Raw genomic sequence first — 25,238 nt, 5'->3', positions numbered from 1 at the left:
ACATTCAATGCACTAAATGGTATGTGATAATTAAAATGCACGTCACAAGGCTTCAAAAACTGTAATAGTCTGCTGAAAATATCCAGTATAATTTATCAAAAAAACCCAAAAAAACCAAACCATGAGAATAGACCTCACTTGGCTTTTGAAGAATTAAAGTTGTTTCTCAGCCAGTAGTCACTGGAAGATGAACTGAACATCTGCAATATAGTGATGGTACTGATTTCTACTTTTGCTTCACCTGACTCTGCTTGTTCCCTTAACTTTTAAGCATGATCCCTGCAAGGCACCTCATGGAAGCAGGACAGAAGGGCTGTAAACAGAACAGAGTGAGGAGAGGCATAGAGAGGCAACACCAAGCTGCTGCTGCTATCCCAAATATCCTGTGCTTTCACAAGCACTAAATACCACATTTTCATCTTTCCATTCGTGTACCCTTATTTCTCAAAGCAGCTCTAATTCAAAAGCACTGTGTATTATCCCTAGATATATATTGCTTCTAGGAGAAATTCACCAAACAATAAATAATTATTGCACTGAAAAAGACTAGAGACCTTTTCTAATTCCCTCCACTGACACAGTTCTTCACCCAGTTTAGAGCTTCCAGGTCTGGTAAGCATTTCTTTTTGGCATTTCCAAAGACTTCTCTGTAAGCCAAGATATTTGTGCAAAAGTATTTTCTAGATAAAAAACATACATGAAAAACATTCCAAAAAAATTAACTATGACCTCACTGTAAACATTTAATTTCTAGGCTGTTCTAAAATACAAGAATCTAAATACCATTTAGATGTGTGTGTCCATTTTCACCATAACTTATGAATAAAAATATATTCATACATGATATATTTTTGTAATGGTTTAAATTATTGTATATTATTATGAAAATCATAAATTTCTCTGAAAATATCATATTTTCATGGAAGTCCAGTAGCAGAAATTCCAGCTATTTCAGTAGTGATCCCAAAAATACTTTGGTATCACAAGAGAATATTTCTAGAAAAAAAGAAACCAAAAAAAGAGGGAAAGAGGCTTTTTCCACCTGGCTCCTTCTCCCAGAATTCACAGCCTTCTAATGAAGCCTTTCAGCAATGTTTATACACTAACACACTTAAAAACTAAAAAGCAGAAAACAAAATCTCAAACATGTATTCCAGCGGGATGCTCGAGATGGAAAAATGTAACACCCTTGCAATTTTCCACAAGGAGACATTTTTGTTATCATAGCAACACTGACAGAAGACTTAATGTTTGCCATCTCCGTAAAATCATTTAATCAGCTGAATTCTCTGTACAAAACCAAAACTGCCTGACAGACACTACCCTGACCAGCAGCTGTGAAGAATGGGGAGGATAATTTATTCAAACATACACCTAGAAATACATAAATTGAGGATTTGCCCTTTTTGTCCAAGCCCAGTTGCTTAGCAACTCAGGGAAGCTTTTTTTAGAACGTTTTTGGAAAACAAGGGCCAGTTGTTTAACAAGAGTTTTAAGTTTTGAGATTGTGGAGTTTTTAGCAGCTGCGACTCAGTAACACAAATCTTAAGGAGAAAACCACACTCCCACTGAAAACTCTTCCATCATTTCAGAAGGCAGAAATTCCTGGTTGCTGCCTTTTCGTTCCTGTTCATTTCAGAGCCAACACTGCCCATAGCATTTGGCTAGTGGCATTTCCCTGCTCTCCCCAGAGCAGGGAAGGTGCTGCTCATGTTCACAGGCTCCAATTGTGCCTCCTCCCCACAAGATCCTTCCAGGAGTGCTCATGAGGAATGACAAACAGCGTCCATAATGCGCCATGTCACCGCAGCCCTAATCAAATTAGACTTACTGCCTTTGCAATCACAAGTGGGTCTTCATGTTTTATGTCCCAACACAATCTGAGTCAAGTTGGCTTGCCAGAACATTGCTCCCGTCCTCATAAAAGTATATGACAGCCATTACAAGCGTTTGGGGATCAGGCAGGTGCAGCACAATGCAGGCACAGGAGCTCGAATGAAAATCCACACCAGACTGTTTGCCTCGCTGCAAACTGGAGCTCCAGTAGCAAGCCAGACAAACACCAATGGCAATCAATTAGGGCTGATTTGGATGAGACATTCTGCAGGTGTATTAGATTAATTCTGGTGGCATTAGCTCACTGATGTGCTAATTCTGGGTATTTATTTAGACAGCACAGTGTGGCTTGCCTCTAACATTAACAGCTGGGGTTTGTTTCCTACTGTGAGGAATGAGAAAGGCAAAGTGCTACCAAAATTTGTTGTGCCAAATGAAAAGGCTTGTGCTCGAGTGCTTACAAAATTGCAATTCAAAAGCCAGGAAAAAAGTAGTCTGAAATATACATCATTTACTGCTTGATTAAAACACTTACATAAGTCCTGAACCGTTAAGAATAATAAGTAGCTTCTCAGTGCATGATTTCTAATCCAATTATTTTTAAGAACTGCTAGAAATATAGCTAAGCATTATCACCTTTGCCCCAAAATCATGGTAGCAACACAGCAAATGAATAATTCAGGGAGATAGTAATAGGAATTAGTTTATAACTATTCCATGAGACTCTACTATAATGTATCACATAATAAACAGGAATAAAAAGGTAAGTGTCACAACTGTCTCACCGGGTTGACATTTTGGGATGCAGTTTTACATGGAGGGATAAATGTAGTAATATATTTGAATATTCGAATATTTGAAACGCATTGGAGAGAAAATTTATTATGGCTTCTAACCTATATTTGTGCTGTGCCATCTGAAAGAACGTTTTATAAATTTCAGTGTTTTGTAAACATTAAAAATTTTTAGCCTCAATCTGTTCTATTTCCTGACGCCTAATGAGTCTTTATTTTCACCTTTATGGTTATTGTTTTAGAGCAGGGCCAAGTTGGATCTGATACAAAGCATCCTAGCAGATCCCTCACCCACATATTTTGCTTAAATTTAGGTACCTTTAGCTCAAGGAAATGCTTTGGATTAAATTAGGTGACATTTCTCAATATTCCATATTGAGTGACATTTCCCAGTTTGGCTACAAATTTTCACCAAAGAGAATGGAGAAAAGGAAGAAAAAGCAGAGTCTGATGTTCTGAGCAAAGTTAGAATTCTCAGAATGATACGAGTTTTAATCCTTTGCATCCAGTGAAACACAGAACAGTTAAGCAAAACCAAGATGATCTCTCCAAAGGGACAGAGGAGAAGCCATGCCAGTGAAAAGATTCACAATTTCAATTTAAAATTGTACCTGTGCTGGTAGCATCAGAGACCTCCAGAGTTCTTCCTTTGCTTGACTTTTGCACAAAGAAGAGTGAGCTGGAAAGGCAGATTCAGACCAAGTCAGGTGCAGCAGCAGGGTCAGGCAGATCCTCAGTGGTTACTAGATCCCATCTTACAGCTGGTGTGGTCACACAGGTGTCAGGAGGCAAGGAAACCAACCCTTGGAGCAGGAGCAGCACATATGCTTTAGAAGAAACCAAAAGGAAGAAGAAAACTTCATTAAGTTTTCTTGAAGAAAGTTTCATGAAGAAAAATGCCATAAATTAATGCTGTCACGGTAGCATTTGGCTTTGAAACCAACATCTTACTTAAGTTCTTATTTTACAGGTAAATTTAAATTAATGCTTGCTGCAAAACCCCCACATTCCCTGCATTTTCTCTTTACAGACTTGCCCACAAACAATAAAAATGTAGAAGAGATCAAAGTAAGCCTCACGGTATTCCTCCAAAGTGGCTTAAAAATCCTACAAGGACTGGATACAGCTGATCAAATCTCAATATTGGAAAAAAATACTAGCTGTTGTCCGTATTGTTATTACTAAAATGTACTGTTCAGTGATAACTCAAGAACAAAAGGATGGGATCAGAGCAAGCACACCAGAGATTAAAAATGCAAAGTAATCTTCAACAGAATTAAAAACTGTAATTAAATAAAGTTGCTCAGTGATATAAATGCTGCCCCTCAGTGATCTTTTGGAAATGTGTTGAGTTGTGGTTCCATTTCTCATTGAGAATCATTGTTAGACACTCACTTAGCTTGCACCAGTTAAAAATGAATGCAGTGAGTTAGAGCATCCACTAGCTGTGCTTCTAAAACCCTGACTGCTTTCAGAGTTTTGCTAGACACCTGTGTGATAGTGTACAAAGACTCTGAAGCACTGAGCACCAGCAATTAGAGGATGACAATGTGCAGCTGTCACTGAAGCCATCGTTTGGACATCACTTATTCCACATGTTACTCATGGCTCAGCCTTATTCCCTGTTTTGTTAACTTTTAGAATCCAATCACACAAAAAAAGGGCTTCCTTCTCTTCTCACCACAGCAGGGTTAAGAGACCTACCATGGAAGAAAATAAAATCCCTCAATGACACCTCCAAATTTTGGCAATCCCATACACCCAGAGTGAGCAACTGGAGCTCCAGAAACCATACTGAGGAGCACAAACTGATTTCTGTCTGTCCAAACCAGTCCTGGCACTTCCAAACTTTTCTTCAAGGATTACATTTTCCAATTAAAATATAGAGAAAAAGCACAATGTCTGCTACACTCATCTTCTCCAAATAATCAACTTTATCACAATTGTGAGGAAAAGCTGCATCATTCTCCCTGTTTTAGGCACATTCCAACTGAGAGGCAACGGGAGCACAAAAAGAATATAGAAATATTTACAAACTGCGAGTACGTTTTCCCATTTCTTAGTGTTAGTAGATGAATCATTGCAGCTGACCACTTTCCCATTTTAAACCTTAATTTCTTGGAAAAATGGCCTATGTCAAACTGCCACAGCCTACATGGATACTTTAAATCCACTTAACCCTGATGATGTCTAACAAGTGAAAATCTGAATGCAGGACAACCTGGACAAACGCTGTTTGCATTACTTCTTTCAGATATTTTATAGGAATAGACAGACAACATTTCCAGATGACCCAATTTTTTTCAGGTAGCTCAAGAGTGGAAAAGATTCAGAATAAATCCACAGTGATCTAAACAAGGCAGAAAACATGAACAGTCAAATACCAACATTGCATCTATGAGCCATTGCTTATGAACAATCAATAAGCAATTACTAAAGTTAACCCACTTAAGAGGCAAATAAAAATGCCAACCTGGAAAAAATTAAAAATACTTTAAAGTTGAGTCTTATTTTATATGTAAAAAAGATTACCCATTCTCTGCAGAGGAAAAAAACAACTGTACCCTGAAATTGTTTCATAAACCAGTGCATCTCCCATTTAGCTATTGTATTCACTTCTCAATTTCCAATTATTTATGTCAACTTTTAGCTGTGGAACTCTGAACCTCTGCTGGCTGATCATTAGTAATCTCTAATATCTGATTCCAGGCAAGGATTAATTCTATAATCATGGAAGTTCTTTCAATACTAATTCATGTCTAGACTTTTTTTTTTAACCTCCCTTTTTTTTTTGAAAGATCAAATCTAGAATCAAATTAATGGTTATTTTAATTTACTCATTCTGTTCCCTGGCTCCATTTTCTTATTAAAGATGTCAACTACTATTTCAACACTTGTCTGAGAAATGGAAACCTCTTGGGAAAATATATGTAAATCTCCATGTATTTCAGGCTGACAAGGCACCAGCAAGACGAAAAGTTGTAAAAAGATTTCACCTTCCCAGACTTCTGATGCTCCATCAAATATGACAGTTTAAAAAATTAAAAATTAACATAATTCAAAAGTATCAGAAAATATCTATGAGTTAAAAAAGGAAGAAAGATTTTGAAGTCTTCCACTGAGATGTCAAGAATGCAAGCGGTACTCTCAGTTCTGCTGCATGAGCTCTTCAGGTGACTTTATGCCCCACAGTCCCATGTGCTTTCCAAAAATCAAATCAATATGCTTTGGCACGTGGCATACATCTAATGCAAAAATATGTTGAACAGTTTTTAAATTTGCAATAAACGACATTCCTTAGTCTAAAGCCCATTCTAAAAAGAAACCTAAGTTTGTTTGGTTAGGTTTTTTTAAAATTTACCTTGAAATCTGCACACAGATCAATGGTTCACAGAACAATTTCCTCAGCAAGGGCAGTTCTCAGCGTGAGCAGATTTATGTCAAAGGCTGACAACAGATGAAGTTATTGAAGGAACAAATTTATATTTATCAGAAAATGAAACAATCTTGCAAACATCTTTCCATTTAATCGCAGAAGTCCTGCTCTCCTGCTTATGATCCAAAAGCCTGTGAGGATTAAGAGCATTACAAGAAGAAACACTTTGCCCAAACAAATTATTCTCTCACAAACATAGAAGAGAAAGAACTCCAGATGTTCAAAAACAATTGGGTGTAGATTTAAGAATCAAAAACGATGATAAATATGGACCATGAAATAGAGCATTAAGCAATGTGATAAGCATCTGTTCAGAAATAAATCCAGTTTTTGTGCAGTTCTCTTTTCAAAGGGAACTTTATGGGAGTTTTGCAGTCAGAAAATACTGGTCCTCTTAAAAATGCTATTTTATGTGTTAATAGAAATAATCACCTACCAACAAATAAAACTATTTATCTATGAAATAGAAGCCTTGCACTTCTATAAATTGATAAATAAATGGCTGCTTTCAAAGGTATATAATCCAGATGGGAAGCCATAAGTGACCCACCTCATGAGAAAACATAGGCAGACACAGAAACCTTGAAAAACATATGTGCACAGTGCGTTTTCATCCCAGGTTTTCCACTGAGCACTGCACCAGTGCAGCAACCATGGCTCACAACCAGAAAGCTTTGTGAATGACAAATGGGACCTCCTCAGTATCCTAGAAGGTATTTATTTCAGAAACTTTGCCTTGTACTGATGTTTTGGATAGGGAAGAATTAAAATCTGATCATCTCATCTTGAAAAATGAGCAAATTCTGGGCTTCCTCCTCGATTCACCACATAGATTCTCGTAGGGAGAGGAGAACCATACAGCACATGACATTTTAACTTTTCCCTATTAAGGACAGAATAGTTAATCCTTGCCCCTTTGTCCCTGCAGGAGACCAGAGGGATGGCTGAGTGGCCCCAAACAAGAGCCAGGTGGGAAGTGTGGGGGGAGCAGGGTGAGCTCTGAGTAGCTGGGACAGGACTGCTGCACCACTGCCCTCTGAGCCTCAGTCAGCCTCTGGCCACACACAGATGGAGGCAGCCAAACACACAGCCTGACACACCATGGTGAGCTGTTCCCCCTGCCCTTACCCAACATGGTGAGCTGTTCCCCCTGCCCTGACACACCATGGTGAGCTGTTCCCCCTGCCCTGACACAGCATGGTGAGCTGTTTCCCCAGCCCTGACACACCATGGTGAGCTGTTCCCCCTGTCCTGACACACCATGGTGAGCTGTTCCCCCTGCCCTTACCCAACATGGTGAGCTGTTCCCCCTGTCCTGACACAGCATGGTGAGCTGTTCCCCCTGCCCTGACACACCATGGTGAGCTGTTCCCCCAGCCCTGACACACCATGGTGAGCTGTTCTCCCTGTCCTTACCCAACATGGTGAGCTGTTCCCCCTGTCCTGACACACCATGGTGAGCTGTTCCCCCTGTCCTTACCCAACATGACAAACTGCTCCCCCTGCCCTTACATGACATGTCAGACTGTCCCCTCACCCCAAATGACACTGTCTGTCCCTGTGAGCCCCACAGGGACCAGCAGAGTGCAGCTGTGCCTGGGCAGCCCCTGGGGAATGGAGCAGAGCAAAGGACACAGCCTGTGTTCTGAGGGCTCCCCTGCCCTGGCTTTAAAGGCAGCTCACACCACACTGGATCCCAGCATTTTCAAAGAAATAATGCCCTTATTTTCTATCAAAAGAGACCACTTCAGCTAATGATGGCCAAGGCTTGCCCTGGCAGCCTTTGCTGTAGGATAACAAAGTGTAGGACAAGACAGTGTGGCTCAGCATGGACTGTAGGAATAGCCCCAGCTGACCCTCTGGGCTCTACACAGGCTGGAGAATTCACTGGAGTCCGAGATACAAAACTCCCACGTGACAAGCAACACAAGTGCTCTTTAAGATTCCCATCCCAGAGAAAATAACCACCAATGCCTTTGGAAATAATGCTTATTTATGTGTGTTTTATCAGCACCCTGGGCTCTGGTTTGAAGTGGGAGCTTATTTGCCTAATTCCTCTAGCCTGCTCTGGGTTTCTGTGGAAGCTGGTTGCTCTGGAAAACTTCAGATGAGCAGCAGAATCCCTGCTTTTGTACCTGGCTACAAGAGTTTGTGATTTATTCCTTCCCTGTTTGCCTAAATGCATAAGACTCCATTCTAAAAGCTAAATCCCCAGTCTGTATTTCCATGCTGCCTCTTTAGAGTAGCTTTTATCTGTAAATAGCTGTACTCTGAAGTGAGTCTGCAAGCAACATACCTGAGAAGTGTAGGGATTCAGTTCCTCTATTAGTATTTGAAGTCATTGCTCAAGTTTTACTAACCCTTTGCTCTGAGCAAACTCTTCCATCTTTACCCTTTATTTTAATGACTGATTAGAATTTCTAACTTAACTTCTAACAGCAGAATGTTGCTGCTCATCTTTCACCTTTTCACCTTTAGATGTTCATTCATTATTTAACTTCCCACTTTCTTATTAATTTTTATCTGTGCTGTGCAGGTGAATAGACTGGTTTTGTTCATCTTTCACTGCATTGTAGATCAGCAGCTGTTGTACTGCTCTAACTGTTGTAATCCATCAGTAAAATAGTTTTTCATTATTTCTTAGCTTTTGGAAAATACTCACGTCATGTGAGTGCCTCAGTGTCTGGACATCAAACCCATAAGCTCTACATACACAGAATTGGGCTGCAGTGTTGTTCTAGGTCAGGCCTCACATTTTTTGTGTTAATCAGCAACACAGAAACACGTGTACCTGCTACACCCATGGCACGATGGCTCCATCTTCCAACATATCCACGTGGAACATACAGCCTGCCCTGTGCAGTGCACGGCAGGAGAAGGGAAGTGTCTCATTCCTGCAGGAGGAACAGCATTTCAAAATCACCTACTGCAACTCACCCTCATCAGGCTTGGAGGAATTCTTCACGCTACCTGAAATAGATAACTGAGGAATGAGAAACGCATTCTGGTAGAAACATTCTCTGATCTGACAACATAACAGGATATACCATTTTGAAAACTGAGATAAGACTGCTTTTCACTCCTAGATTACCTCAGAAATCCAAATTCAGACTCTCCCTTTCTGCATCTTTCCTTAACATAGTGCATCTCATAGTGTATCTAGTTCAGTCATGGTAACGAGCAGAAGATGCAATAGAAGATGCAATATTTAAATATTTCTAGAAAATGCAATATTTAAACTTACATCCTTCTAGAAATTACAGGCCTGCTGGCACAAATTACTAACTTGCCAAGCTTCAGAGAATTCTCATTCATAAACATGGTACTGCAAAAATGTCACTGCCTCCTCCAATAATCAATTGTTTCAATGAAGCAGGTCAACGTACATTTTACTCTAAAAATATCCAATTATTCTATATGTAGGCACAATATTATACAGCATTTCTGGGGGGAAAAGAATCCATAACAAAGCACAAAATCATCTAAGATATTGCTGCAACAGTGAAGAGGACATGTGCTTTATTGCGCCTGAAATAATTACCTCCAGAGGCTTAGGAGAAGTTGTTTAGTGCTATCTGTCATACTACCCCAGTGACATTTCCTCCCTTTATTCCTACTCCACTGTTAGCAAGGGAGTGATTGCAAAGCCTTTGGAACCAATTTGCTCTGATACAATTAGCAAAGAGAGCAAGTGAATTCCCTTCGTTCATCCACACTGCAACAACCAAGTCTAAAGAACAGAAATTAGTCTAAAACATGACTTACCTGAATGATTACAGAAAATAAAAATACTCAGCCAAATACCCTGAAATGCAACAGCACATGGAAGCAGGTGGAGATCCAGCCCACAGCACTCATAGTTACTGTTAAGCACTTGTACAACCAAAGCACAACAAAGTGGATCCCTCTTGAAGGAAAATGTGCCATTTTGAAGTAAAAGCTGCTGTTTGAGAATGGGAGAGAAAAGATAAAACTACAGTGAATATTAGATTTGAGTGCAAACTCTCTCAGCTATTTTTTTCCCTTCCTTCCGAGAACCATTTCAGATCCAGCTTCAGATATCTTTATGCCTTTCGAGAGCACTTTTGAGCAAAATAACTGTTTTGACTTTAATTTTTTGCAAAGTACTTTACAAGTGAAAGGAGGAAAATGCTGGTCACTGAATACTTGATCTCTCTGCATTTCCAGGAAACACTGAATTAAGTCTCAAAAAGCTAATGAAATCTTGCTTGGGGGATGCTGCCCTTTTAGAGGGTCACATGAATGCCCTATGTCTTTCTGGTATTTATTAATGTGATTTGAACAGAAATAATTAATTTTTTCCCCAAAAATTAAAGAGAGCACAAACACCATATTGTTTGTGAATACATTTCCTGTAATTCCTGCAGGACCCCCAGGTATAAATCTCACAGAGAAATGGCAACCAGTTCATGTGGGCAGAGGCTGAGTCCAGCTTCAGTGCACAGCCCTCCATGGGAGCCGCAGCTGTCTGAGTGCTGGATAGCATGAGATTTAGGAATTCCTTGTGTCAGAAGGGAGCCCCAGAGGGGTGAACTGTGGGAGACAGATTTCATTATTTGCTTGTGTTAATTTAGCATGTGTGAAAAGACAAAGGTTGGTTCATTCTGGTCTTTTAAAGCAAAACGCTTCGTACATGATTTTTATAGTGAAATCAGAGTCTGTTTCCACAGGAACCTAAAAATTGTACTTCTATTTATGTATCTCAGCATAATTATACAATTTAAAACGTCGGGTGCCGTTAATGTTAACTCTCCAATCATACATGCAGACACACAGTGAAAGTCTCCAAGTGCAGCTCAGGGCAGGCATGGTCCACACTCATTAATGCTTTTCTCCCTTAAACAAAAGTTCCACCATAATTCTGCTGCTAAAATTTTGTATAAAGCAAATGCAGGAAAGCGAGAGACTCGGTTTACAACAACAGAGAAATAAAAATAACTCCTGGTAACTTTTAGGGCTGGAGCTCTGAATGCTCATTTATAGTATTCATGAACCAAAGATCATTTTATTAAATATTAATATTCATAAGAGTGGGGCTAAACATCAAATTCTTCCTACTGACTACTGCCTTCATCTAGAAGATTAATTAAATTAGGTTCTATAAGGGCAGTGATTTTTTTTCAGAAGTCATTTGTAAAGGAATGGTCTCGTTATCCAAATGTTATCTTTGGGCAATAAATTCAGCAGCGTTACTGCAGGAGACACTACTCATGTTAAATTAGTGGATTGGAGAGCCTGATACTGCTTAATGAGCTCAATACACGGGGAAATTATGAAGTCAAAATTTTTGTTTAATATTAAAATATGCTGATTTCTCCTGGAGAAAGAAGATGGTAAACTCCTTGAACCAGAAAAAATTTATAGATTCCTTGCGCTATGTTCCACAATGAGAAAAAAGGCTGATAAGTAACATTTCATAGAAAAATACGAATTTTTTAAATGAGATACTTCATCATGATTTGAGCAAGTTCCTGGGCAGGACTCAAATGCCCTCAGGCTGATGGAGGAATTGAGCTCAAGTTTCATATTTTTTAAACCAGCTGGCCTTAAAGATAGGGTGGCAGTGCCACTGCACCGTTATTTCAGTTTGTTAAGCAGAAACTTAGTTTACATGACTTAAAGAATGAGTATTTTACACCATGCAACAAATATTTTTTAACTGGATTTTTTAAATTCATTTGTGCTTTTATCAAACCCTTCACCAGAGCATATTTAAAATATGTTCTCAAATGAATCTTTTCCATAAAGCTTTTCTTTAACTGAATGGTGAAAATTTCACATTTTCACCCCAAATGCTGATCCAGTTCTTGCTACCCTCCTTCCCTCCTCTAGTTACTTGTTTGTTCCTGCTCAGAACAGAGCAACTGTCAGGGTCCCAGAACCAAACTTCAGGTAAACTCAGTGCCCAAATTATTAGGTGATAAACTTCAGAAAAGTTTATCACCTAATAATAAAAGTTTATCACCTAACAAAAGTTTATCACCAAATAATCACTCCATTTCATCCTTAGACAAACTGAGAAACTTTTAATGCCTCCAAAAATAAAGATTACCTGGGAAAATAATTTCTTGTCCTCTTTTGCTATCTGTGCAAGGTTGAAATCTTTCTGTAAAGTAAGGAAATTATTTACATATACTTAAGGCTGAGAAATTTAAACACCTCCAAAACGTTCTTGTTTTTCTGTCACCTTGAACTCCTGCAGCTCCAGTAGTTATTTCTTCTCCCTGCAAGCATCACACAAGTTGATCTGCCTGGGCCTTAGCAGAGACTCATGCAGCGTTTAATTCTTGTATTAGCATACAAGGAAACACAACCCATAACATGCTCCATTCCAAGATTAAACAGTTTCCCGAGTCCTTCAGCAACCCAGATACACCAGGCTGAACCCAGTAACTGCCTCCAGCTTGTGCTCCTACTCCAGTGCACACCCAAGGAGCCTGGAATGGTTTTATTCTCACACCACAACTCCATCTGAGCAAGAATCTAGGTCAGCAGGCAAAGGGCTGAATACAAGGAGGCTCCTTTTTTTAAACTACAAAAAACATTTCCTGTCGCTGTTGAGCAGCTAGCAGAGTAATGAAGGCACCAGTTCTCAGTGGCAAGAAGGAATGACCTTTATTGTTTTGATTTCATCACATATATAGAGTTCTCAAAAGTCACCCAGATTGGTCAGTCAGAAGCCTTCCCCCAGGCCTGATTGGCCAGGCCTGCACTGCCCAAGTTCTGGGACACTGTTCCAATAACATCCAAACTTTATCTTTATTTACAAAACACAAGAAAACTTCTCATGGGAAAAACCTGTGCTAGCCACAGCTCCCCCTTTTTGTTTAAGAACAGAAGGCATTGCTTGTGAGCCCCAGTGGATCAGCATGAAGGATCTGTTTGGTAATGGCCAGTTACCAAACAGAGCCTGGTTGAAACTCAAGGGGTCTGTCCGGAGGTGGCCAGCCACCGAACAGAACCCGAACCAGATGTTGATTAAGATGGTCAAGGAGGCCCCATGCAATACCCTAGATAAAGTATATATAAAAACTAAATCTACATATAAATCTGTAATTCAACAAAACATGCTTTCAAAGTCCTTGCTTTCTGACTCCATAAATAAGTTTCAGTCTCTGCTTGTGGATGGACCGGCTTCTTGGTCATCATCAGAAGGATCACTCGGTTGGTGTTCGGCATCCTGGTTGTCATTTTGAGGTTGCTGGTTCTGTCTTGGGAGCCGCAGATCAGGGCGGACGCATTTTGCAGGCAGCCATCGTACCCCAGTATCTGTGGAGACGCAAGCATACCCCCGACCCCAAGCAATAAGCTCATGAGGGCCTTCCCAGGTGTTAGTAAGTAGGTTCCGTACCCATACCTTCGCCCGGGGCAAACGCAACTCGCCTGATGACTGCAATGAGAGAAAGTGGTTCAAAATCACAGGATTATTCGAATTTGGTGGCACTGTAAGATGATGGATTGTGTACAAAGCTTTCTCCAATCAACTCTGTGGTGTTTCCCCATGTAATTTCCCAGTTAGGTCCAGCTATGACTGTTCTCAATGGTTAGTCTTCTAAAATACTAATACTAATTTCCTAATGCAAGTTCCTAATACTAACACTGGAATTTTTATGGTGTGCAATGAAATTAAAAATAGTGCTAAAATTTATATAGATGAATCAGCAATTACTGCTATTTCACTATTGATCATTCTCCCAGGCAGTACTGACTTTTCAGCACTGTGTACAAATCAACCTTTCTTAATGCTTTTCTTAATCATGCTGGTATCAAAGATTACAATATGAAACTGCTTTCTTTGAGGCATTACATATTCATTTGGTTAGTGGGGAAAGAGATGGAGAGCTAAAGCTAAAATCCTACTTAATTCTTGGAAACGTCGGCATTTGTATTCATTTCTCTGACATTATGATGTACCATTTGTAGTTGAAATAAATTTTTTTTTTTCAAATTATTATCTCTGTGCTTGCAGAACAGCCTATTGAAAATATACATTGGTTGTATTTTGTTTCCTAATGTATCCTAACACATGGCAACCTAATTAAAATAAAGCTTTATGGATCTAACCATGAAGATATTGGAAACATTTTTAAATTCTCAAAATTTGCCTATACAGAGAAAAGATATTCCACTTTTACTTAATATTCTTCCGTTCCCCTGATGCAACTTAAGTTCTCAAACTTTGTGCGCACCAAATTCTAGGCTTAAGTGTTCCTTTCACGTCAAATTGATACAGCTATATTTATTGATATAAATATATCATATTTTTCCTGTGAGAATTTCTGTCAGACTAATGTTGTGTTTTATTATGGATAATTAAAGTGGCTCTAAAATACCATTTGTATTAAGGGAAAAGTTAATTTACTGTGAATTTTTAACTAAGGGTCGCTTTCAATATTACTTATATAAATATGCTAATGGCCTGGAAACTAATTTCTGTCGAAAAAAAGAAAAGAAAACATGTCTTCATCTTATTAGAATTCAAAGTCTAATTAAAAAACTACAAACACAAGACAATAAGCCAAAATCCAAGATCTGTTGTAGAACTGTGAAATTGGACAGCTGGAATGTTTTGATGTGTTGGCTTTTTTAACATCGCTTTTTCTTTTTAAGATTTCCATTTTAGAGTTTCTAATCTTTCTCAGTATCGACAAAATCTAGGTGCTGAATTGCATACAGGCTCTCTACCCAATTCCTACTCAGGTAAATTAACCATTTTAGAGCCCCTGCAGGCCATGTGGAAAGGCACTGCTTGTGTTCCCTGGACTCAGTGCAGAGCACAGTTGCCCAAGTCACCTGGAAAGCACAGCAGAATTCCAACAGGCTCAGGATAACCTGCAAGTTGCCAGTTCTTGAGTGGTGCTGCTGGTAAGTGGAAAACAGTCTGATTAGCACTTGGTATGAAATCACTCCCAGCATCCTATCAACTACCATTTCTGTCACTGGCTCTTGCAGATATTTAGTCTGACACACTGCACATGGAATATGAACAATCTCCTTTTTACCCACCTTCAAGCCAGTGAGGAGACTTTGGTTCTCTGGGTCACTCACTCCTGACTGCTTCTTCCTGCAGCCTAATGAGGCCTGATAAACTTCCACTGAAATATATTTTGTGCTAAAAACCAAATCATTCTCTACCACTGCTTGACAACGTTCTCATTAATGGGAGAATTTTGGAGTAATAATTAATTACCAAGCAAAGGTGTTAGACTGAAACAAAGCAAGAGGCAGAAATGGCTGACTCTCCCATTTCCCTTTCTCACTGCTTAGGGAAGCCACTGCACCACACTGCCAGGCCTGTGGGGCTTTGGTGTGTTTCTCTGCACACTGCAAGATCCTACTTCACCTTTTTAGCGGAAAATTAGAACCCAGAACCAAAGCTTTTAAATTGTTTTGCAAATACCAAATTTCATGGAGAGAACCTGGTCATGATTTTAGATGTAATCCGTAAAAGGCAGTGATTTCATACAGTCACACATCAGGAAACATTATCAGTTTCATTTAGGGATGCATTATGGCTCCATTCTGGGTATGTTCATAGAAGGACATAGGATAACTGACTCCCAAATAAGGAAATAAAAATAGCACTTCCAGCTAAGTTCAGCATGGTTGCCACTGGTAGGCAGGGCAGGAATACCTCAATATCAGGGATGGGAAGAGAGCTGGGACATGGGAGCATAATTTTTATGGGGATATAATTTTTATTCTGTTTTTTGAAATTAAGATAATAGTACGATTGTCTTTAATAGTACCGATTCTGAATTAAGCAGATTTAATAATTATTAGGTTAATTTAGTTCAGAAAACTGCCAGTGCCACAGGAGAAGCAAATCCTGGCAGAAGTGCCTAAAGTCTCTCTTATTTCACAGAGGTTCTCTGTTTTGAGAAATGAGAGGCACTAGGATGATTTCTAGGAATTTAATAGCTTTCCAGAGGAAGTCACATGGATATGACAGATCTGCCATGGTTCCTTTGTTCATCCATCTTAGTGAAAAGGTAGAGAGGTTCCTAATGTGATAGATGCTAAATTAGGTTGTTCTGCATTTTTCTGAATCTTTTAACATGGGATTTGATGCTGAGGTTGAGTAATTTTTAAGACCATATGGAATCACTCAATTTACACCTGACACAAACCTTGACACCTAAACAGTTTTCCCTAACAAGCAAATATTTGTGAGCCAGTGCAATCCCATCTTTCTTCTGAAATTAATGACAATAGAATGGCAGAAAAACACTTAAAAAAGGTTATGCTCAACGGTTTTCTACTGGCTTGGAGAAGTGTAAAACAAAATTATCATTCGTGTGCAAGTTTAGTGCAAGAAACAGTAAATCAACTCCATTGCTGTCTGCTGCTCTGGGCTTGTTTAATACCACCTGGATAATTACAGAAATGCACTGGGTGTCTTCAGTAAGAGGGTTTATAGCTGTCTTACAAATACACAAATATGGTCCCAGCCTCTTCCAAGAGAGAATTCTATGTTTCTTCATAATATATGTGCATGTATTTCTCCAGTCCTGACTAAAATCATATGCTGTATTTTCCAGAGTCCATGTGGTAATACATATTAGGGAATTTTTGCATAGTTGAAATGAATAAAAGATGTGATGGCAAATTAATGTCATATCTCACCAAAACAACAAAAAACAAAACTATAAAGTGAACAGCAGGAACTGTGCTGCAAATGGATAACGATAAATCACATTTTAAAAAAGTGCAAATTGCTGAGATAATATGTTGAACATTTCCTGGAGATCTCAGCAGACAAAACCAGACCTCAGACATGAAATTCATTTTCCTGTCACCTTCACCAGCATCCTTAGGTCTCTTTAACCCTTCCCTAATTGCTGATTTCTGATCCTACGCCCTGCAGTGGCAGCACAGCACAGAGGAGCTGCTGCCTGTGGTGACCAGTGATAAATGTGATACATTTGAATGAATCTTGCAGGGTGACAGGTCAGACAAAATGACAGAATGCTGAATGCACTCTATACTTTTTTCCAGATCAAGAAAAAGGAGAGAGAAACCCATAGCTGGAACCTCAGCAGTATCATTAGCCTTTCCATCTCGATGCCACAAGTGCACTAAGAATTATTCAGAATAAAAATTATTTTACCAAAGATGGTAAAAATTAAAAAGATTTTAAGCACATGCTGCAAACAAAAAGAATTAATTTTAAGTAATTCTTCAAAAGGGAATATTCATTTAAATTCAGATTTCTATTTAAATAAATTATTTCTTCTACAAAAAAACTGAAAAAGTACTCATTCTGTTTGGATTTTCCAAGTGTCTTGGCCTTTAGAAGGACAGAAGCCTAAAATTTAAAGCTTCAAATTTAGATAATTTCTTGAGTAAATAATAACCTGAAGACAATAGAAAGTGCTGGATGTATGTGGCTCTGTCAAAGCTAAAACTGAACATTTAGGAAATGCTTAAACATAGGCAAAAGAGCAAAATCTGGAGTTCTGATCCTGGCAATTAAGTCAAATATTTAATTTTTTTGTTTGTTTTCATTTTGCTTAATAAGATTGATGGATCTTCGGGGCATCTGCAGGATTTATTAAATAATTCAATGGTAATACATACATACACTTGGTTTTTAAACCGGTGGCTCCATGTGGTTTCTGGTTCTTCAGCAAGATCATGTTACTGAAGTTCTGACTTCCCCTTTTCCTCTCTGTTACAGACAAATGAATTAATGGATTGTTAGAAAGGGTGCTACACTTTAAATAAGTTGGGAAGAGCTTAAGTCTCCCTCTGACAGGTAGCAGAGCTTATGGAAAACCTGGGCAAACAAACTGGAGCCCAACAGTGCACATGAAATATTTCATCCATAAACTTGACATTAAGTAGCAGGAATTTTGTCTGGTTTGGCAGAAGGAAGAAAAAAAATCAATATGAATATAACAACCTGAAGGTGTTTGGTTTGATTTCTTCCCCCTATTTACATTAAAACCGATTACAAAAATACAAATAGAAAACAAATCATGTTGCTGATACCCATCCTCTATTATTAATGGAAGGGTTTAATGTATGGAAATCTGACTATTACGACAAGATTTTGTTTGAACAGCAGTGAAGAAAAAAAAGGAAAAAAAGAATAAGCAGAGGAGGCAATTATTAGTTATTCATAAACGTCTGAAGCTGTGTCCTGCCCAGCTCATTCCTCCTCTGAGTCCTGCAGCGTGGGCTGTTGCTAATGAAATGCTAATCGTTTGCTCCTTTGCCCTGTGCACTGGGACTAATCTCACATTGATCTGAGGAGGCAGCTCTGCAATTGGCTTCACAGGTTTCCTCTGAAAGGCCTTCCTGGAAAGTCCAGCAATTATCAGCAATTCTTGTGCAATTACAGTAATTACTTAGGGGTCCTTTTACCTCAAGGACATTTGTAAACATTTCTTACTCCTAATTGTAACAGGAGCAGGGCTAATCACCTCAGCAAGAAGGGCTTCAGCACATTCAGCTCCCTTAACTGAATTACTGACGTGGCAGATCTACAGCAGGGTGGGAATGCAGGCTCTGAGTTCTGCCTTATCCTCACCCCTGGCCAGAGGACAGTCATGAGCCACCCTGCTGGTCATGGTTTAGGATTACAATCAAACAGCAATACATTTGGATCATGTTTGCTGTTGGGACCATGGATAATTGTTAGGCTACAACTCATTAGCAGAATATGTCTGACATGTAACGTGACCTTGCCACAGAAATATGCTATGGAAACTGGGGACTGTTAGAACACAGTTGCTGTCAATCTAAGATATGTCTCCTCAGACAATCTCATGTCTATCTTATCAGTATTTTCCACTCCAATTTGGTGAGGTGCTTCAGCATTTCCGTAGCTTGAAGCACTTCAGGAATGCTATCGAAGCCAACGATACTCCTATATTTGAAATTAAGCATATGCCAAAGTACCTTGATGATGGGTCTGAAGGACACTCAGAACCAACACAAGTACCCCATTAAAAGAATTTGACATGTTTAACTTTTTCTAGCTGACCAGATGTGTCCACTCTCCAAGAGATTAAATACGCCTGGAGCTGGGTTTTTCCTAATGATATAAAACTGCAGTTGTCCTTATTTCTCCCTACACTTGGCAACAAGAATAGTTATTTGCATGGAAAGGTGACTCTTGTCCTGTTTGTACATTTGAAGGATACTAAAACCACCACAGCATGATATTTTGTGGCAAGTAGTAGGACTGTGCATATGCAAAAGGAGTATTATCTCTAGCCACAGTGCACTAGTTAAGATTAAATTATAAGGTCCATCAAATCTCATGGCTTCAGGCACTGGCTGTTGTTTTTATGTATTTATGCAGATGCAGAAATGTTCCCTCTGCTTCAGGGCACTTGCAGATATTCTTGCCTGGAAAAGGTTACCATGCTAAAGGAGCCATCACCATCAGGACAGGACACATTTCACACATGCTACACCAGCTTCCTTCACCTTCCTAGGGAACACTGGGCTTTAATTCCTGTTGGAGTAAGGATACAGGATCAGATGGCATGTTGGTCTTTACTGGAATTGTAATAGTCACATTTTTGAAATGGCAAAACCTGGTAGGGAGGAGAAAAGCAATGCATGCCTTTTGTTTTATTTGGGGATTTTGCTTGTTTTTGTTTTATTTTATTGGCTTGTTGGTTCAAGGCTGTTAATTACACCAGGAATCCCTCACATCAAACCAGGTCTCCAGCACCACACAGCAGGTTTGGCTTTATGAGCTTTCTAAACCTCACAAGTCCAGTGAGTACTGGCAGCCCAGCTGCACCAAGACCCAACATTTTTGAAGTCCCACATTTAGCCTGGGGTGGGTTAATGCTGGCTGAATTCCAGGCTTGCTCTCCAGCAAGAAGGTTGGAATTGCTGGGAGAATCTTAACTCATACATTTGGAAACACTAACATGCAATGTGTTGACCCTGTGACTCTAAGGAATTAATATTGGCTGGTAATTAAACTGATTTCTGGGTTTGGTTCCATTGTGGCTCTTTAGATTGGAGGACATTATCAACTGTTTTGGCAATGTATTTCTTTTTTGAAAATAATTACGGTTTTGAGGAAACATGGGAAAATGGTGCCTTTTTTCTGAGCCAGATCTAACACAAACATTGGTTTTGTGGGAAATGCACTTAAAGCCAAGGTCCTTCAGTTCCCACCTGAAGTCCTGAGAAATGAGCAGTTTATCTGCTAGATGCCCCAAAGATTTTCCACCTGATCCTTACAAAAAGCTTTTTAATCTCAATAAAATTGAGTGCCTAATCTTTCAGGTTATTCAGAATCAGTTCTAACCCTAGAGAATAATGAAAAATAAAAAACACAAAACCACAACCACACAAAAATCCCTGTAACATTCACTTGCATAAAATTACAAAGCTTATAGCAATTTGTAAGGATCTGCTTAATTGCTCCAGCATCTCAGAGTTTGTAAAACTGGTTAGTTACCTTTTCCAACCAGCTGGCACTGGGCAGTTCTTAGAGCCACATCTTCCTTGCTGCCTCTCTCAGGACGAGCCAGGATTGTCCAGGAGCAGCTGCTTTGGGCAACCTGTCTCTTCTCAACCCAAGGTAAATGGAGGCAGCAGAGTCCAGCACCATCACACAGACACTGGAGAGGAATAACATGAACAGGCAATTGCATTCTTCTCTCCCCTGCCCCTGTCAAAGCTGCTAAATCTCTAACAATCTTTATGGAGTCTAACCTCCACAATCCTCCCCTCCTTTAACAAGACACAAAAGTCACCTTTTCAGTGTCATTTTGTAGATGTTAACAGGAGCCTTGTTCTATTCACTACTCTTTTTTTTCTTTCTTAAGCATCACACCAAGAGGAAGCACAGCACAGAAGATGGTGCTGTTGAGAATGAAGCATCTACACTAAGAAATTCTCCTGCTAGTTTCAAGAAGACAATTTTTTTGCCAAATACCTTGGGAACATTATCTCCCTTGTTTCTCTGTTCTGCTACATCAGTTCATCTAAACAGAACTGGTGGAGTTTACAACAGCGTGAAGCTGGGGATTCAGATCCTCACTATTTTCTAATCAGGTGAAAAGGCTGACAGCCCTCTCAAAAACTAATTAGTATTGCCAGGCAAATTTTCACTTGCACAAGTGAATGTTTTATGGGGTTCTGGCTGCAGGCCACTCTGAGGTTTTAGATCACTGGAGGCATTTCACATACATTATTCCTTAATAAACTTGTGTTATTCTTTAGAATGAGTGCTTGTGCAGGATGCTCCACTTGATTTATTCTCCAGTTGCCACTCCAACAGAGGAGAATCAATTCAATCCTCTTCCTGCTCCTTCATTTCTCCTCCAAAAATGTTATGAGACATTGCTGCCTCACCTGGGAACACCAGAGCTGCCCAAGACAGTGCTGTGTCACCTCCCTGTGTCCCGATCCTGTCAACTCTGAGGGAAGTGCTACTTCCCTGGCAGCTCTACAGTCACTGCCAACTTCCAGTGACTAGAGGAATTTCCACCTTAAATTTCCTCTTTAGCAGGCATTGCTCCTGGAGTGCTGTTGCAGATGTTTGAGGAGACTCATCAGAGTCCTGTGCCAGAAGCCAAACTTGAACACTTTCCAGTTGGCCCCAATAGCAAGTTATGGGAGCCCTTCTGCAAAGCTCCTGAGAATGGAAACAGAGCCCAAAACAAGCTTAATTAAACTGTTAAGCCTCTATTCACATGGCTGGGTGCAACTGCAGGATAACGCTCTTGGGTTGCTTATTTTTCCCTTCTCCATATTTTTCTTTTTCTAAACACAGTGCCATGGGGCTGTTTCTTATTTTATTTAGAGATGCACTGACGTGAAGCAAGGGCTTAGTCTGATCAGAAATTGCTTCCAGTTATCCAGAGCTCAGTGGTACACACTTCATTGCTTGTCTTCGTCCCCTGGCTGATGATTCCCGTGTGCTAAGCAGAGGCATGGCAGTGGTTATGTCACTGCTTTTTTCTTGTTGTTATTTATTTTTGTCTGTCTCTTGTCATCATTATATAATTTATGACGAAAGAGGACATCAGCAACAACAAAGACCCCTCAAAACTTAGGAACAAACCTGAAAACTCAGGAACAAACACACACACATTCGAGTGCCTGGTGTCTGAGAAGTAAGGAAAACTTGGTAAGGTGGAGTTTTTCAGACAATATTTAATGCAATTAATTCCTCAAATGAATTTCTTGTGAGTTCTCAAAAAAAGTTCTGGACATCCTATCGTAACAGGAAACTGCATCACCTTCTGTTGCTAATGTTTAAGGAAGACATTTCCTTCACAAAAAGGATTTGCTCCAGAACTTGAGAACATGAGTTGCAAATGCAGCTTATCCTCCTACTGAAGACATGGCAGGAGATTGCATTGGAAGTTATCTGCCCTCAGGCCACCCAGCAGTGAAGTCATTGATATAAAGTATTTATAAAACTACACTTGTAATACCCAAGGTCCTGTCAGGAGGTGTGAAATTCAGCTATACAATAAACTCACTCAACATCTAAAAAAACCCTCCATCCAAACCTCATGGCTCTTTAAAACCTCGAGGAAGACTTTTATTCTTTCAAGACGTGATAGATTATTTTTACTTCTTTCTTGATTTGTCACTCTGCTACCAGCAGGCAGCATTTTGACTTGGTACAAGAAAACCATCACTGACAATGTACTGTTAAAAGGCCCATAAACAATGAAGTGATTATGGCAAAGATCCTCTGCCTCCAGGAATTCTCTTCTTCCCCTCAATTTCTGATCTTGGAGGTCAGTGACAAGAAATCCTTTCCACAGAGTTTCCCAAGCACACAATAATCAGCCTAGCAAAAAGCCTAGATCTGTGTAATTTTGTGGCTCTTTAGAGCCAGAAGTAAATGCTTTTTCTTCCCAAGTGTCTGCAAACACCTACACAGAATTTGACAGCTTGCAAATGTCTCAGTGCCATAAGTCAAGTGACAGAATGTTTAAAGCAGAGTTTCTGGCTCTGGGACCATGTCCACACCAAAGGCAAGGTCCAAGCTCCCTGTTTTACAGGCAGGAACTAACCTGAAGGATTAGAAAGCATTTAAGGAATGCTGCAGCTCCTGCAGGGAGGCTGAGCTGCCAAGACCTAATTCTAAACTACATCTTTGTTCCTTATGCTCTGCGGGTATTTCACGGAAGTTAAAACCCTGTCAAATCCCCCCTCTCATCCTGACATACAGAGTTTACTGAAAGCAAGAGTGTTTCTGTGTTTCTACAGATCTGCAGGGATAGTACACACATGCAATTTCTTTCATGTATTATGAAAAAAGTTTAACTCAAAGAAGAATTGAGGTCTGCGACCTTTAAACTTTCTTCTCTGACATGAAAATTCAGTAATGCACGGCATGCGGATATTTGGCATGAAATGAAAATAGCCACAGATTTAATTAAAATGTAAGTTATTGTTAGAAAGAAAGGTCATGCTAAGAAAATGTAATTTCAAGAGTATATTAGCAACAACACTCCACCGTTATTTGCATGTGAAATATAGATTTTGTACTTGACATTTAGAAAGGAAATTGGAACTGTTTGTAATGGATGCTTGAACACTTTTGTGTTCTTGTGCTGCTTTTGTTCACGTTTTTGTGTAATTGGCTGGATCTCACATACAACAGTAGTTACATTTTATTCTCTATGCCTGAGTGCCTAACTGATCTGGGAATTTGCTCACAAAAGCCGACATAAGTTGGAATAGAAAGCAAACTGCTGCATAATCCTTACATGGCTACAGCTTCAGAGGAGCTCAGATCTTCACAAGAATCCCTTATTTTGTGGTAGTTAATAATCCACCTTACTTAGGAATGCTTGGGGTTCTTTAACATTCCTTAGGCAGAAGGATTTTAACGGTGACCAAGACCCTGTCTCCATTTTGTTTATAGGGCACTTAAGTGCCTGTGGAGAGGAGGCAAAGCTTTTCCTTGGAGAGAGTGCTTGTTTTATGATCTGCTAATAAAAGCAACAGTGTGTCATACAAATCAGTCTAACTCTGGGGAAAGTGGGAGGTGAAGGCAAAATGCATTGGCTTAATTGAAAGCATTTGTTTGAAGTATATCAATACAGTGGGTTGTAATTTGAAAGAACACTCTAAATATAGCCACACTCTGCTGATGACTACAAAGAGGCGTCTGCTCACTCAAAAGAGGATTTTACTGATTTCTGCACTCTTAGTCCTGCAGAAGCAACATCAGTGTGAATGATTCTACACAAATGCACCTTCTGCTTTGTCCACACCCTCCAGTGCACTACAGATGTGACCAAGTGTTGCTGAGAACATGGAAAGAGCTGCAAGCAGTTGCTGAAATGCCGTTTTGGCCTCCAAAACATATACAGCTGGAAAAAGTCCTCAAAAAGCTTTATCAAGTCCAGTACTGAGCGCCTGACTGGAAATAACATACTGTTTTGGGGGCATTTTCTGTTTCATCTCTACACAGTAGAAATTACTTCATTCCAGGGAAGTCAAATATCAGGTACAGTAGAATAACGAACCAAATTACCTGAGCAAGAACACCCATTGTAAGAAAGGCTGATGAAACTAAAAAGCATGGTGCACATTAGCTTTTATTCTTTCTACCAACAGAAAACACGGGCACAGGACCCTGAGTGAAGCACAGACACACTGCTGTCCTCAAGATTTTGCAATGAAAAAAAGCAGCCTGCAGTTTGAAGCAAGCCCTGCAGTGTCCCATGGAAAGGGTCAGCTGAACAGAAAAATGGATAGAGACTTCCAGCATCGGTTGATGCCAGTATTACAGAAAGATCTGCCCTCCAGGCTCAGCCTTGCCTTCATACCTTGGAAGCTAGCTGTGAAAATCTCTCCAGCCTGCTCCCAGATCCCTGCATCTGCAGGAGAGACTTGAGCCTGAAGCAGTACAGCTACGTTGTGTGCAGTGCCTCACTGAAGCTGGAGTTTCTACCCCAGATTACGGCGGGTTTTGTACTAAAACCTCAGAACACGACAGCAAGTGCTCTGTGTGAGAACATCAGAATGGACTGTACTGTCTGCTGCATGACAGGCAGCTCCACATAACTGCTAGCCCTCAGTCCTCTGTGGGGCTTTTTTCTGCAAAGTCCCTTACATGCCTGTCAGCAATTCAGCTTTTATTTCAAATACTGAAAGGAGCTTCTCTAATGCCAGCTAAGTAGTTTTTAGAAAGAAGAGGA

General features: G+C 39.8%; 1 protein-coding gene across 10 annotated transcripts in view; it reads right to left on the bottom strand.

Moving 5' to 3' along the window:
• The window catches only part of LOC146437682 (uncharacterized), a 135,457-nt gene that overhangs the window by 25,866 nt on the left and 84,353 nt on the right, over window positions 1-25,238 (bottom strand). For 2 of the 10 annotated variants that reach the window (XM_085057613.1, XM_085057617.1), the window contains exons 3-7: window positions 20,522-20,684; window positions 12,275-12,311; window positions 12,140-12,193; window positions 8,858-10,009; window positions 3,242-3,457 (exon numbers count right to left, since the gene is read on the bottom strand). The gene's annotated coding sequence lies outside the window, so the exon portion shown is untranslated. Of the gene's footprint in view, window positions 1-3,241; window positions 3,458-8,857; window positions 10,010-12,139; window positions 12,194-12,246; window positions 12,312-14,727; window positions 15,159-17,667; window positions 17,759-19,460; window positions 19,556-20,521; window positions 20,685-25,238 lie in introns of those variants that run through there. The other 8 variants (XM_085057614.1, XM_085057615.1, XM_085057619.1 and 5 more) reach the window with 8 other exon arrangements.

The sequence above is a fragment of the Lichenostomus cassidix genome, chromosome 4, assembly GCF_008360975.1.
Source record: "Lichenostomus cassidix isolate B80296 chromosome 4, HeHo_3.0, whole genome shotgun sequence".
NCBI lineage: Eukaryota > Metazoa > Chordata > Aves > Passeriformes > Meliphagidae > Lichenostomus > Lichenostomus cassidix.
This window is presented reverse-complemented; position numbering and strand designations above follow the sequence as displayed.